This window comes from Arachis hypogaea, chromosome 15 (genome assembly GCF_003086295.3).
Source record: "Arachis hypogaea cultivar Tifrunner chromosome 15, arahy.Tifrunner.gnm2.J5K5, whole genome shotgun sequence".
NCBI classification, from domain to species: Eukaryota; Viridiplantae; Streptophyta; class Magnoliopsida; order Fabales; family Fabaceae; genus Arachis; species Arachis hypogaea.
The window spans coordinates 139812117-139828113 of NC_092050.1; the positions used below are offsets into that span (position 1 = coordinate 139812117).

The 15997-nt window shown below is 29.6% G+C and overlaps 1 long non-coding RNA gene across 1 annotated transcript; it reads right to left on the bottom strand.

Moving 5' to 3' along the window:
* Window positions 1–9921: 9921 nt before the first annotated feature.
* On the bottom strand, window positions 9922–14165 carry LOC140179550 (uncharacterized). Its single transcript, XR_011873067.1, has 3 exons — window positions 13852–14165; window positions 13512–13753; window positions 9922–10026 (listed from the first exon to the last, which is right to left on the bottom strand). It is a non-coding gene; the product is annotated as an uncharacterized lncRNA (long non-coding RNA).
* Between the last annotated feature and the right edge of the window lie 1832 nt (window positions 14166–15997).

The window sequence follows — 15997 nt, forward strand, 5'->3', positions numbered from 1 at the left end:
ACACATATATAACTCATTTAAAAAGAATTTTAATTCTATCTGTATTTAAAAAAAAATGTATTTCATACTCAATTAAAGAGAATTTTATAGTGTTGACGCCACTTTTCAGCATATTACACACACATATAATTCATTTAAAAAAAGTTTTAGCTCTATCTGTATTTAAGAAAAAAATGCATTTCATACTTAATTAAGGAGAATTTTATGATGCTGACGCCACTTTTCAGCATGTTATGCTATCTTTGCGTGTCAACATGAGAGTACGACACCTAGAGACGGAGAAGGAGGAGTGTCCCATTCTGCCTGTTAGAATAATCATATCATAGTTAGTTTTGTAATTAAATGTTTAAAGTAGTGGGGTATTGGACCGTTTATTTGTGAGCTCTTTGAAATGCATTGTTTCCAAATGTATTGTTGTGAGAAAAAATCGCTTTTTGTTATGACACTAATTGATGTTTGTAAATAATTAATAGTTTTTCGTCAAAATAATGTATTTAGAAACAAAAAATCTCGAAAAGTTCACGAATAAATGATCCAATACATCACTTTTTAAACATGTAAAATTAGTAAAGTTATTTTAGTAAAAAGCTAAATAAAATGAAAGGATACAAACATTTTTAACTTATAACTATAGAATTTTAATGGTACAAAAAGGAAAAAAATTATTTACCTGTAATTAATGAATGATTTACATTAAAGAAGTGCATCTATAAATAGAAACTTCTTAATTCAGTTTAATCAATTCATCCAATAAAAATAATAGTAACACTGAGTTACATAAAAAATATTTTTTTAGAAGTTTTTTCCTATATTTAGAGAGGTCTACTATTTTTATTAAGAGAGAATGTTATTGTAATCTCGTTGTGATAGAGAAAAGTTATGATTCCCAAAAATAATTATTTTATATAAATTTTTAATTTTTCGTTTATATATTTTGTTGCGTCATTTGTCTGGTACCTAACAATGGTATCAGAGCCAAAAGTTGCTCATTAATAATTTTTTTTTCTGTTGCGAGTTACCACATATTAAAAAATGGCAACAAAGTATGTAATTTAAAATTTAGTGGGAGTAATTTTTTTTATGGAAATTGAAAATAAAAGCAATTTTGAGAAAAAAGACAATTACATGGCAGCAATTGAAGGTAGACCTATTGGAATTATAGATGAAAAACGGAAGAAAATAGATGACAATGTCATTTCAAACTTACACATGGCACTAGGTGATTCAGTCTTGTCTAGTGTAGTAGAGAAAAAGACAACAACAAAAAAATTTGAGATGCTCTCACCAAATTATATAAAGTCAAGTCACTTCACAACAAGATATTCTTAAAGAGAAGACTTTATACTTTTCGAATGAGTGAATCTACATGGACAACAGATCACATCAACAATCTAAATGCGTTATTTTTCCAACTCTCCTCGTTGGATTATAACATAGCAGAAAACAAACGTGTAGATATTCTACTTCAAAGTTTACCAAATTCATATAATCAACTCATCATTAACTTAACTAACAATATTTTGACATATTATCTTTCCTTTAATGATATGGCTACTCCGATTCTTAAAGAAGAATTCATGTGCCAAAATAACAAACATAGATTAGAGAGTTCAAAGCAAGCAGAGGCAATGTTGATGATAAGAGAAAGATCAATAGAGCGTGGTCCGAGTGGGAGCCAAAATAGACCAAAATCACAAGAAAAGAAGTAATCCAAATACTAAAAAAGGTTTTAGAAGAGAGGACATTTTAAGAGAGATTGTCGGAATAAGTAGAGTATAGAGAAGGTTTCAGAAGGATAAAGTTTTCAAGGATGTGTTGCGAGTACCTCTAATGATGGAGAAATCATGTATGGCGAAGCAACAATTGGTTTTAAAGGTAGCAAATAACTCACTGATGCTTGGATTATTGATTCGGGAGCAATTTAGCACATGACTCCTCATCGTGATTGGTTTTGTACATATGAACGAGTCGTGAAAAGATTTGTATTCATGAAAAATGATCACACCTTATAAAGTGTTAGAATGGTATTGTCAAAATATAAATGTTTGATGATTCTATTCGTTCACTTTAAGGATAAGACATGTGAAAGGTTTGAAGAAGAATTTATTGTTGATTGGGCAACTAGATGAACTTAGTTACAAGACCCACATTAAAAGTGAGATGTTGAAAATTGTTAAAGGTGCTCTTGTGGTGATAAAAGTAGAAAAAATTATAACAAATCTATACATGCATATGAGAGATACTTTACAAGAGGCAGAACTACAGAAGCATCAGTTTCTTTAGCAAGTCAAGAAAAAATGACGATGACATGGCATCGCAAATTGAACTACATGTCAGAACGAGCTTGAAAATTCTTGTGGAACGTAATCTCATTACCGGACTCAAATCGCTAAACTTATCTATTTGTAAGTACTGCATTACAAGCAAGCAACATAAATTGATGTTTGGTAGATCAACTGCTCAGAGCAAGCATATATTGGAGTTGATTCATTATGATGCATATTATCCTCTGACAGAAGATGGAAAGCCAACAAATTTTATGGAGGCTTTGCGCAATCTAGATGCTTCTATGTGGATGACAACAATGCAAGAGGAAATCGAGGCATTACATATATAAGAACCAGACCTAGAAATTTGTTGCACTCCCAGCAGGTCGAAAAGCCATTGGTAACAAATGAGTTTACAAGATGAAGCGAGATAGTAATGATCAGGTGGAACGGTATCGTACAAGATTGGTTGTCAAAGGATATGCTCAGAAAGAAGTTGTTGATTTCAATGAAATATTTTCTCCAATGGTGAGACTAACTACTATTAAAGTAGTTTAGGCTATGTGTGCTGCATTTTATTTACATCTAGAGCAATTAGATGTAAAGACTGTTTGTAAGTTAACTAAATCTCTGTACGGTATAAAGCAGATGCCAAGGTATTAGCACAAGAGATTTGATTCTTTCATTATTAGCCTTGGATACAATAGACTTAGTTCAGATCATTGTACTTATTACAAGAGGTCTGGTGATATTGATTTCATCATTCTACTGTTGTATGTGGATGAGATATTGGTGGTAAGCCTCAACAAAGATCAAATCCAAAAATTAAAGGCACAGTTGGCTAGGGAGTTTGATATGAAAAACTTGAGACTAGCAAATAAACTTTTAGGGATACAAATATACCGAGACAAAAAGGATAGGAAGATTTGGCTATTGCAAAAGAATTATTTGAAGAAGATCTTGCAACACTTCAACATGCAAGAATCTAAGCCAATTTCAACTCCACTTTCTATGAATTTTAAATTATCCTCAAGCATGTGTCCTAATAGTAAAGCAGAGAGGATGGAAATATCTCGAGTACCGTATGCATCAGCAGTGAGAAGCCTTATGTATGTCATGATCTATACAAGGCCAGATATTGCTCAAGTAGTTGCGGTAGTACGTCAATTTATCGCAGATCTGGGTAAAAAGTATTGGAATGCTGTTAAGAGGATCCTGAGGTACATCCAAGGGACCTCGAATATTGCATTATATTTTGGAAGATCGAAATTTATTGTCAATAAATATGTCATTTAGACTTTGCAGGTGATCTTGATAAATGAAAATCTAATACAAGATATGTGTTCATACTTACAGGAGGAGCTGTGAGTTGGCTATCTAAATTACATACTGTTGTAGCTCTATCTACTACAGAAGTTGAATATATGGCAACTACACAAGAATGCAAGGAAGCTATTTGAATCCAAAAGTTGATGGAGGAACTCGGACACAAATAACAGAAGATTTCTGTGTATTGTGGCTGTCAGAGTGCCTTGCACATTGTAAGAAATTCTGACTTTCATTCAAGAACAAAATACATTGGAGTATAATATCACTTTGTTCGAGAAGTAGTAGAAGAATGGAGTTTGGATATGCAAAAGATTCATATTAAAGATAACCTAGCAGATGCATGACAAAGCCAATCAACACTGATAAGTGTGAATGGTACAGATCCTCCTATGATCTATTAAGTGTATGAGTAACATGAAATCGTGATCCTTTTAATACCAAATTAACTTTAATTAAGTGGGAGATTGTAAAATTAGTAAAGCTATTTTGGTAAAAACTAAATAAAATGAAAGGATATAAACATTCCTAACTTATAGCCATAAAATTTTAATGGTAGAAAAAGGCGAAGAATTATTTACCTTTAATTGAGGATGGTTTACATTAAAGAGGTGCATCTATAAATTGAGTATTCTTAATTCAGTTTAATCAATTCATCTAACAAGAATAATAGTAATATTGAGTTACATAGAGATTTTTTATTTTTAGAAGTTTTCTCCTATATTTAGAGAGGTGTATTCTCTTTTTGTTAAGAGAGAGTGTTATTGTAATTTTCTTGTGATAGAGAGAAATTGTAATTCTCAAAAAAAAATATTTTATATAAATTTTTAACTTTTTATTTCTATATTTTGCTGCGTCATTTGTTTGATACCCTAACAAAACACTTAGTTACAAAAAACTAACTATGATATGATTATCCTCACAAGCAGAACAGAACACCTTCTCCTCCTCTATTTCACATTCACGCGCCATCTCCACGCATCGTGCTCTTATGTTGACACGCAAAGATAGCATAACATGCTGAAAAGTAGCGTCAGCATCGTAAAATTTTTTCTTAATTAATATAAAGATACCTTCTAAAAAAAATGCAACAAGAAATGTACTACATCATCGTCACTTGCTTAAGAGGTGCGTTATTGTCTTGTCTTTTGCGTTCTCCATCTTTTTTTTTTAAATAATTTCTCACAGTATAAGAGTGAAATAATACGCTCATAATCCAAAAGAAAATTATGTCATTTATAAAATTAATTATAACAAGATATTGTTAACAAAGTTATTAATGAAATAAAAAATTGAGTTAAGTACGATTTTAGTCCTTAAGATTTAGGCCAAAAATTTTATTTGTCCTTAACTTTTTTTTAGATTCGAATTCGTTCTTAAGGATTAACTTAGTTTTAAAATCATTCTTCATACCTAAATTTTAAAATTCTAGACCAAATTACCCCTAACAAAAAATTATAAAATTTAAAAAAAAGAAAAAGAACATAAAAACCATTAACGGAGGAAAAAAGATCCGCAAAGAAGCAATTAATGGAGTATCAATAACAACAACAACACACATTATTCAAATTTAAGAACATCATCGACAATATCATCCATTACCAATAACAATATAGTATTTAAATTCAAGAACAACAACAACATCATTCATTGCAATTTAATATTTCAAATTTAATAATAACAACACAATATTCATGTTATATTTTTTTTTTAAATAAAAAAACTGTTCGCAGAGAAGCAAATTTGACGGCGACAAGAGGAGAGGCGGTGAGGGTGATATGGTGGAGTTATAATGGTGGCAGCGACAATAATTGCATCGTCGGTCGTCGCGCTCTCCCCACCCTCTCTCTCTCCTTCGATTCTTTTCCTTCTTTCATCGCTCTTTGCTTCTCTCTCTCTCTCTTTGCGTCAATAGTGACGCCTTCTTTTTCTTCCTATCTTCTGCTTTCTCCTCCTCTCATTCACTCTCTCTCTCTTTCTCCGTTGGTTTTTTTTTTCTTTTGAATGTGTGTGAGAGTACGAATAACAGAATTAAAAGAAGAAAGAGTGAGTGGTCTAATGGAGATGATGATAGAGTGAGAGTATAATTGTTCGAAAGATGATTTTAAAATCAAATTAAGTGTTAAGGACGAATTTGAATATAAAAAAAATGTTGAGGACAAATAAAATTTTTGACCTAAACTTTAGGGGCAAAAATATAGTACTTAATTCTAAAAAATTTGATTCATTTAACAAATTTAATAATCTAAAAGTTAATTATTTTTGTTAGAGTAACATAAACTTTTATACGTAATTAATTTTAAATGTTTATTCTTTTAAGAATATTATTATAGTGATAAAATCTTTTGTACTTAAGTTGAGTTTATCATAAATGTAGAACTAATTTAGCTAACATAAATTAAATGATAAGAGAAAGTTACTAGAATAACATAGTAATTCAATTATATATATAAGTGTAGACTATGATGTCTATGTTATGATAGTTATAGTAATTACGGTGTCTAAAAAGGTATTGTTAAAATTAAAATAATATTTTTTATTATTTAATAATATTTTTAAATTTAAAAAAACAAATATTATTAAAATATAAAAAATATTATTTTAATTTTAACAAGGCTTATATAATTACTATAACTATAAGCAGTCTCCACCATATATTATATATATAATGAGATGTATATATGAAAAATATTAGTGATTTTATTAAGAAAAAGTATAGGAAATTAAATTTTAGTTAATTAATATTAAATTTTAAATTTAAGATTTGTAATTTAAGATGCATGATTAAGAGTTTATTATTTAAAATTTAAAATTTAATATAAATAAAATAATTTTAAAAAATAATTAATGTTGATCGAAAAAAGGTTGAATACCTACCATTATTTTTCAATAATAGGCAAATGCGGTACAAGATTCTCTTAAACAATCTGTGTCAACTGTCAAGAATAGAGAAAGTTAGGTTCAAGTGCCAAAAAGCGATGATATTATCTACGATTTTGGGACACTTCACCCACCAACAATTTCGTGTTGGTGCCTAATTTCACGTTTTCTCTTTAACAAACTGATCCTATATAATCCAACCTACTTTCCTTTTCCCTATTAAGAAAGGAATACATAAATTTTACCCTCAGTACGTAGAGGCAGTAGTTGATTTTCAAAAATTAAGTTTTTTACATCCAAAAAATATCATATCGGTTGGTATACTTGCAATTGTTTGTATACAAGTTTCCGTTACTATATTTTGACTCTAACCCAAATGAAAGTAATACCGTAATAAAAAAAAAATGTATAAATTTTTATTAATTTTGTTTGGATTAACATACATAAATTTTGATTTTGAGCATATAATTTTGTTTAGGTTAATAAATACATACATTTCAATATATATATATATATTCCAGCAAAATGTAATAATGTAAGAAAAATGTTTTAGAATAGAAAAGAATAAAAGAGATTTTGACAAGAATTAAAGGAGAGAGATAATTTTATTGAAAAAATTTTTAAGACGAAAAGATACAATTACTAATTTTTTGATTGTCAACTATATTTCTATTAAAATTAGTAGTATCAAAAAATATTTTAAATTTAATATTATCAAAAAAAATAAAAAAAAATTATATAAGGACTAATTTGATTAATTTTTAATTTTTCAGGGATGAAAATGACTTACGTCTGAACTTTCAAAGACTATTTTGATTATAAATAATTTTTTTACATGTCAAGTGCCACGTGTCACTGAACTGACACGTCAACCAATCATCTTGTGACACGTGGCATTAGCCCTCACGTCATTATATCCCACGTGGCACTTAACGTGACACGTCATCATCCAATTGACGGAAGGGCTAACGTGGCTAATCGTGTATCTTTCGGAGACGATTTCGATTAACTTTATTTTTCGAGGACCAAAATGGAAATCATGGCATCTTTTAGGGACGATTTTGACTATTTACTCATAGATAAATATATCATTTCTAGTTTTAAACAATTTTAAAAAAATGAACACAAATTCTATTTAAGTTTGATAATTGATATTTAGATTGTATATACATCTAATAGAGTTATCAACTTAATTATTAAGTTTCAAAAGTTGAATTATAAAAACTCTAATAAATAAAATTGAAATAATCATATCACTTTCTCATTATAAATACTAAATATATATTTTTTTAAATTCTTTGGTTCTTTTTTAATTAGCTCATCAGTAACCTATGTTTAATCCTCCATAAATACTATCCTTCAAAAATTTATGTAACAGTGATCTCAATTAAAATATTTCAAAGACAACTCATTATTAGAATAAATTAATTGAATAAATTTACATCAATATGATAAACTTAACCCTTTTTTTTTGTTTATTCTCAACTTTTTTTATATTTTTGGGTGATATAAGACAACTTTAACTAATTTCTTAGGCCACAAAAAAAAAATTATACTCCAATATTAAAAAAGAGTCCCATTACTTTGGCCCAATCCACACAACCTAAACAATTAATGCTCAGACCTTCTCCACTCCATAGCTAGCTGAAACACAAGCCAATCATACTTGCACCGCAAGACTTGGTTTTGTGGCACCTAAGTTTGTCTTGCTAGGAGGTGCATCGGGTTCAAATTCTAGCTATGTCTTAAAAGTTGATATATGAAACCCATTGAAAAATGAAAGGGAGTGTGTGTAAAGGTACTTGACAAAAAAACAAAAAAGCCGATCATACTTAAGCTACACTAACAACCATACCACCAGACCTCAAAAACAACATTTCGAACCTTTCTTTTTGGCTAACAGAGCAGCAGGGTAGAACTGCACACGGATCGAATCGGATCGGATATAGCCTAAAATTCTATCCGATCCGCACTGCATTCATTGGATCGGATCGGATACGATACTTGCAATTTTTTAGGCCCGATCCGATCCGCATAATTGCGGATCGGATCAGATCGGATATCGAGTATATCCGCATAATTCAAAAAAAATGTTTTCAAATTCCATTTGGCTGTTTTTATTAAAAAAAAAAAAAATCATTTTTCACCTGTTTATGCATATTTAATTTTAAAATATTATTAATAAAAGTTCTCTTGAATAACAAAAAAAAAATAATAACACAAGATTTAAGTTTAATTATTCTAAGTCGAAATACAACATAAAAAATAAAAAACAAGATATCATAAAATTCATAAAACAACACACTAAATTCATACCACATTAGGGTTTATTTTCTTAAACTATACTATTTATATGTGATGTGCGGATATATGCGGATTTGCAGATCGGATCCACGGATATCACTGCCAAATCCGCAATCCGATCCTACCATAATACGGATCGGATTCGATCCAATCCGATAGCTCTACAGATCAAATAATATCCGCAAAATTTAGATCGAATTCAAATAATTACCACAAATATGTGAATATTATCCGATGCATGTGCAGCCCTAAACAGGGACAGGGGCAGTCCTCACCATGTTTTACATGTTAGCATCTTTATATAAAGAATTTCTATTTACATCACAGCCTTTCATATATTTAATTCATTATTTGGATGTTAGATAATCATTAGTATACTAATGTATTAGTAAAATACATTGACATATATGAAAATCTTCCAAAATTATAAATGTAGTGGTCATGATGGTAATTGTTGTAATTTAAAATATCGTGATAAAATAATAAGAGAAACAAAAACATATTAATAGAAGAAAAAATAGTACTTTGAAAAGAAAAAAATTAATTTTAATATAGAACTAAAATAGGATAAAATAAAATATTTTTAAGATAAAAATAAAACATTTTAAATGTTGTAGACAATTAAAATTTAATCCAAAATTTAAAAACTAAAAGAGTAATTTACCCTAACATATATATCATTTTCTGTAAGTAAATAATTGCAATGTTTTTGAACTATTTACAACTATATACGTCAATCGCATTAGGATTTGAGAATTTGATGCAGTTACGAAAGCATGTAAATTGCACCAAGGAGTGTAATTCAAAAAGAGAACCCAAATCACATGTCCCAAACTATTTAAGCAAATCATTAGAAATGAGTTTGTAAATAAATTGCAGTGGGATAGGACTTTTCTTTGAAGCTCATAAATGCCACTGCGATTTACGCTGTTTTGCGTACAAAGGATAAATTTCGATCCGATTTATTTTTTTAGATGGTTCAAAACAAATTCGTTCCGAAAATAGGAGAAAAAGAAGAACTAATGGAATTATTTGTTTTTTTTTTTTATATTACCATAAAAAATAAAATAATTACAGAAAAAATCCAACCAACCAAAATGATCCAACGCATACATTAAACTATCAACATATCATGATAATAAACTAAAATAAAAGAGATCACGCCAAAACCTCAATTTTGTTCATGCTAACCACCATTATTTCAAGTTACACCACAATTGTATTTGTGCCTCCCATTATCTGAAGATGCCTGCCAATTCAAAGGTGTGCATATGATGAATTCTTTTTGCTTTTATAATGTCTTCTCTAGACTAAAAGTCTGTTTGTTTTTTAGACCAAAACTGAAACTAGAGAATTAGAATTCAGTATTATGTTTGGTTATCAAAAAATTATAGTTTCAAGATACAAAATTTCAATCCCTTCAATACTTTCTAGAGACACAATGATCTAAAACTTTTAAAAATAGAGACTAAAATTTTAATAATATTTTTTTTATAAAAATACTCATATTTAACTTTTTAAATTTTAAATCTACCTTTCTATCTCCATATTTATCTTAAACCAAATATGATACCGAAATATAACTTAGTTCAATACATTTTACATTAAACAAAATATAAGGACTTAATTTAGTTTTTGTCTCTCACTCACAATCTGTCTCTCACTCTCACTCTCACTCTCGTTTCCAAACATAGCCTTAAAGAATTCATGTTGCCCACTTTTTGTCCTCGTAGTAACCAACCATGTTAGTCACCCTTCCCACCAGACCATTGACACCAATTATCAAAGCTAATTGTCCAAGTGCTCCATTAGTTTATACAATTGTCCCTTAAAGGAGAAAAAAAAAAACTTGGTACAAGCATTGCCTAGTCTTTGCTTCAAAATCACATCGTCTGATCACAAACTCTCCTTTCTATGAGTCTACTCCAATATTGGCCAACTTACTGCTTCATACTTAAATTCAATACTGAAAAATGATTCAGATATTGATGAGACTCTAAAGTAAATTAAAATTCTGGGTCTATTTGAGTAGATCTCTTCTTTGGTTGCTGTGACTTCAGTGAAAGTTTCATAGTTTGGTGGGTGTTAGATGGATGGTTTCATCATCTTCGTTGCTAGTTGTTTAAATGACAAACCTTTTCCTAAGGTTGTCTCGTCTTCGTCGTTGATATTTTATTTGATCAGTGTATACATTAAATGAAGGCGACCTCACTTTTACAGGTCTTGAACTAGAACTTCCTTCTATTTCTTTCGATTATATACTTTGGTGCATATCATTCGAAACTCACAAATATCTTTCCAAATCTTACAAATTGCTCGATTGTGAGCATTTGGGAAACTTGGACTAACAGTGAAATAATATTTACATCTTCTTGTCAATATCTATTGGAAAACTTGTATATCAGGTGCATCCTTGACCGAGTGTCATTGAAAGTCCATACAAAATATTAGAACTCAATTTTAACCAAATTGACCCAACTTCTATAGAATATTGTATTGTAAATCTGTAAAAAAAAATAGTAGAAAAAACTCCAACTAAATCATTGCTACTAAAAGTTGTCTGCTCTATAGTTTCTATGATTTCACCGTTGTGGTGAATAAGAACGAAATATTTTTTTTGTTATTTTTTCTCATATAAAATAGTTAAAACTGAATAGAAGTCTGAATTAGAAATTGAAATAGAGCACACTATTCAACCCATACTAAAATAATAATTAGAGTAATATTGGGTGAATATATAAATACTATTATAACTAAATGCTCTAAAATATTACTGCTTGTGTTTAATTAAATAACAGAAACCATGAAAAATTTTATAAAAGGAAACACAAAAATTTTAAAAAATACTAAACTTTTGGGAAAAAAAAAAGATTCCATTTTTTTTTTTATAAAAACACAAATTTTTTGTATTTTTTTGTTTCTTCTTCTACTCAACAAATAACGTTAAACAATAAAAAAATGCAACAATTTTTTGGAAAAAGAAAAATATAAAATTTTTTAACACAATAATTATATTTTTTTTTTTGTGACTGAACATAACATAAAGAAAAAGAACCTAAGAGAAAGAGTAGCACTTCTCTCTAATAATAATGTCTAAATTATTAAGGGGCAGTAACCACTCTAGGTACACCTGCTTGTTTAAAACAGCAGTCTTAGCCATCAAATCATCCGCTCTGTTTGCTGTGCGTTGGATGAGCACTAAAGTAGCTGTCTAATTGCGATGGAGCATCTCTTTAATTTTGGCAAGCAGATCAGAGTCATTCCTAATCATGCTGGTTGTGCCTCGCGAAACAAGAAGAAACGCATCAAGATTATCAGTTTCACATATGACCTCTTTGCACTCGCAATCCCAAGTCATAACGAGCCCTCTCCAAATAGCATGAAGCTCACAACAGAGAACACTAGAAAGAGGTATACTAGCAGAACAACCTTTTATCCAAATTTTTATGCTGTCTCTAATAATTCCTCCATCTCCAACCGATTGATTAGACCATCTCAAAAGCTAATATTTGGCAAAGCTTCCTGTTGGTATAGTTTCCTATAGAAATCTCTAGTGGCTACCTTAATTCTTGCATGATTCCTTACCAATCTATCATTAATCACTAAAGACTCATTCCGGTTATTATTTCTTCTTGCTGATGCGATATTATGAAAATATCTTGTGTTCCTGTCCATCTCCTTAGCATGTCGAGATCTGGACATTTAGTTCCCGTGTATATCTTGTCTCGTATACCATATCTCACAACATCTTACTAGTGCCTTCCTTCTTGCTTCTACTGTACCATTATATACATCGTAACTAAGCATATCATCCACTTTCTTGATCTCGTTCTCAAACTTTTTTATCTTCTCAGTCATATTTCAAAAGTGCTGCTTGTGCCATCTACCCAGCGATTTTGACAACGCCTTCAGCTTATTCAAAAATTATGCATCTCCCAAACTCCTCCATTCTTCCTTCACCATCCTTAGGAAGCCTTCATATGTGAACCACGAGTCTAGGCTACGAATGGTCTTGGACCCTGAACTATTCTTCTATCTTTCACTATCAATGGGAAATGATCTGATAAATCTCTTGGTCCTCCTCTAAGTCGAGTATCCGGGTACGTGTCTAACCATTTCAAGCTAAACAGACTTCTATCAATATGACTACAAGACTGACCTCTAAACCATGTATACTTGTGATCATTAAGCGTCAACCACCAATTCCATATCATTTATCCATATTTTGAAGTATTCAGCAGATGCTAATAAGCTAGTTACCCCTTTTCTTTCTATATGCACAATTTCTTTGAAATCCCCCATGTAACAAAAAAGAATTTGACACACCCTTGTAATATAACTTAATTCCTCACATAGTAAAAGTTTTTCATCTCTCACATGCGGTTCATATACCAGACAAACTGCGTAGTAAAAATTATGTTTAGTCATCACTCCTTCTACACATAACCACATATCTCCTTTATAGCAATTTATCAATTTAAAAATATATTCATCACATATTAACAGTAAACCTTCCGATGCTCCAATTGAATTAACGCACTCCCAACTAGCTCTATCATTACCCCAAATACTTGCTACATCAAATTTATTCACCACCTCTTTTTTGTTTCTATCAAACCAACATATCTAATTTATATTTATTTTTGAAGCTTTTTATCATATTCAATTTTGCAACTCCTCCCAATCCCTTAACATTCGAAGAGCTTAAAATCATTTATAAATTTTATTACACACCTGCTTACAAATTTTTAGACGACTTCTTCTGATTTTCTCTTTTTGCTTTGATTGTCTCCATTTCATAGCCATTGCTTCATTTTGCTTTTGGAGAATTGCCGTAATGTCCTCCTCATCACTGCATGGAATCGCACCTGATTCTACCGTTAATTTACAAGCCTCCTTATTCTCCGCTATTTTCTCTTCCCGACTCTGAATTTGGTTGCCTCTGTATATGGCTGAACCTTCATTCATATCCACCCCTGTGTCAGTCCAGAGAGACTGAAATTATATATTCAAAAAAAGAATTTGAAGCCCAATAGGAATATAAACAATCATACGCACTGGAACATCAACTTACCTTCCCTCTTGTAACTTTTCGACCAAGCCCAATACCAAGCCCATGGTGCTCAATAAGCGAAACCACTCGGCTCACACTAAAGCATGTGCCATACAAATCACAATTTTCTCTCAGCAAAGCCTGCCTCCTCGGCTCCTCCTGCCAAACAAATCTGCAAGCTGTAGCACCACAACAGAGCTACTTGTTACAAATCATGGTTTCTCTTAATGTGTTATATCCGTATTCAAAATTTGGCGAAGAATCTCTAAGTGTTGTGTGTATAAATATAAATGAATTTATAAGATTGTAATGCTTATAATTGAATCGGTCCAATTCATCTAAAATAAAAGAGAAAAAAAATTATAAACGACCTGACAATTAATTCGACAACTAGACTCTCAAAATAAAAAATATTCTTTTGGCTTAATTTTTATTTTTATGAGACTGATTGATTCTCTATCAATATTTTCTCTCTGTATTAATAGAATAAGTCTATATGACATGTTAAACTGTTAATTTATCCATTAAGAGTCAACTAGAATTGACAAATTCTTTTTTGTTAGGAGTCTCGTTGTCTTTTAAAGATAATTATCAACGTTATTTTATTTTTTATATTTTTTGTTATTTTTTTTAATATATTAACTAAATTTATGGTATAAAACTAAGAAATATTATTGATTTGTAATTTATTTTTATCAATAAAAATTAAATAAAAAATATATTAGTGATTAATATGCCACATAACTATGTTCTAAAAAGAGATCATTAACAAAAAAGCTAATCAATTTCACAAAATTAAGTATTAAAGACCAAAAAAAATGTTTTTTTGTCGAGACCTTAAGGTTCTTTAAAAAAATTAGCGGAAGTCGAAATGGGTATGCACCCAAAATAAAAATATGGGGAGATTATTGCCACACTGAACATAGCTATACATAATTTTGGAGTGATGCTAGGATGGTACCACATTATCCAAAGTGAAACAAAATATTGTTGCTTTTGAAAGTGGCAGTTGTGCTTTCATCATCATATCCTTTCTTTTCCCTATGCATTTTGTTCTTTTGTTTGAAAGAATAGTTCAATTAGACACACAGTTTAAAGCAATGTTTTTTTTCCTTGTAAAGTATTTTTTTATTCTTAATATTAATAAAAAATTAAAATTATTTAATATTTAATTTAATTTTTAATACTTAGCAACATAGAATTTTCGTATTCTAAAAATTGGAAATAAAATTGAATTAAATTAAATAATAAATATAATTTTAAAAAACTTCACAAATACTAATGATAAAATATATTTTACTCTATTTTTGCGAGGCGTTAGTTTATTGTACATTGGTAGATAAACGTAATGATATCCACATAATAATTCTTTGCATTGAAGTTAAAGCTACGTAGCCTACGTGAACATTTGGAAAATAAAGGCATATAAAACAGGCAAATTATGGATAGCCACATTTTTTTTTTTTTTGTCATGTGGGTAGTCTTTTTTATATTGGGGGTACGGTGCTAATTAGATTTATACTTGTCCAGGTATATTCTCCAGCACAGGTCATAGTTGAGCCCATACTTCTGAGAAAACGGGCAAAGTAGAATATCGGTTATTGGATTTATTTGGGCTTTAAATAATAATAATAATCATTAGTCTAATGGTTATCTAACTATTTTATTTAAACAAATCTCGGTGTTCGAATTCCACCTTATACATGTAGCAACTCATTTATCATGGTAGAAAACCAAAATAATAATAATAATAATAATTATTTGAGTTTATTAGAAATTATAATTTTATTTTAGAAAGATAAAAAATATTCATTAAGTTGATTTTTAGAGACAAAAATATCTTTTTAACATTAATTTTAAAAATATTTAAAATATTTTTTTAGATTAATTATTAAGATTATTTAATTTTATTAAGAATTAAAATGTTATTTTGAGAAGACTAAAATACCGATTTAGTTTATTTTAAGAGACGAAAAGTACTTTTTTTTAACATTATTCTGAAATAGATTGTTCAATTGCATCTGATAATAAAAATTTCATTTTGATTTTTTTTTAAAAAAAATACTAAAATGCCATTTGGGTTAGTTTTTAAAGGAGCTTAAATAACCTTATAAAATTAATTTCAAAATAACTAAAATACTTTTATAGGATTACGTTGAAAAAGATT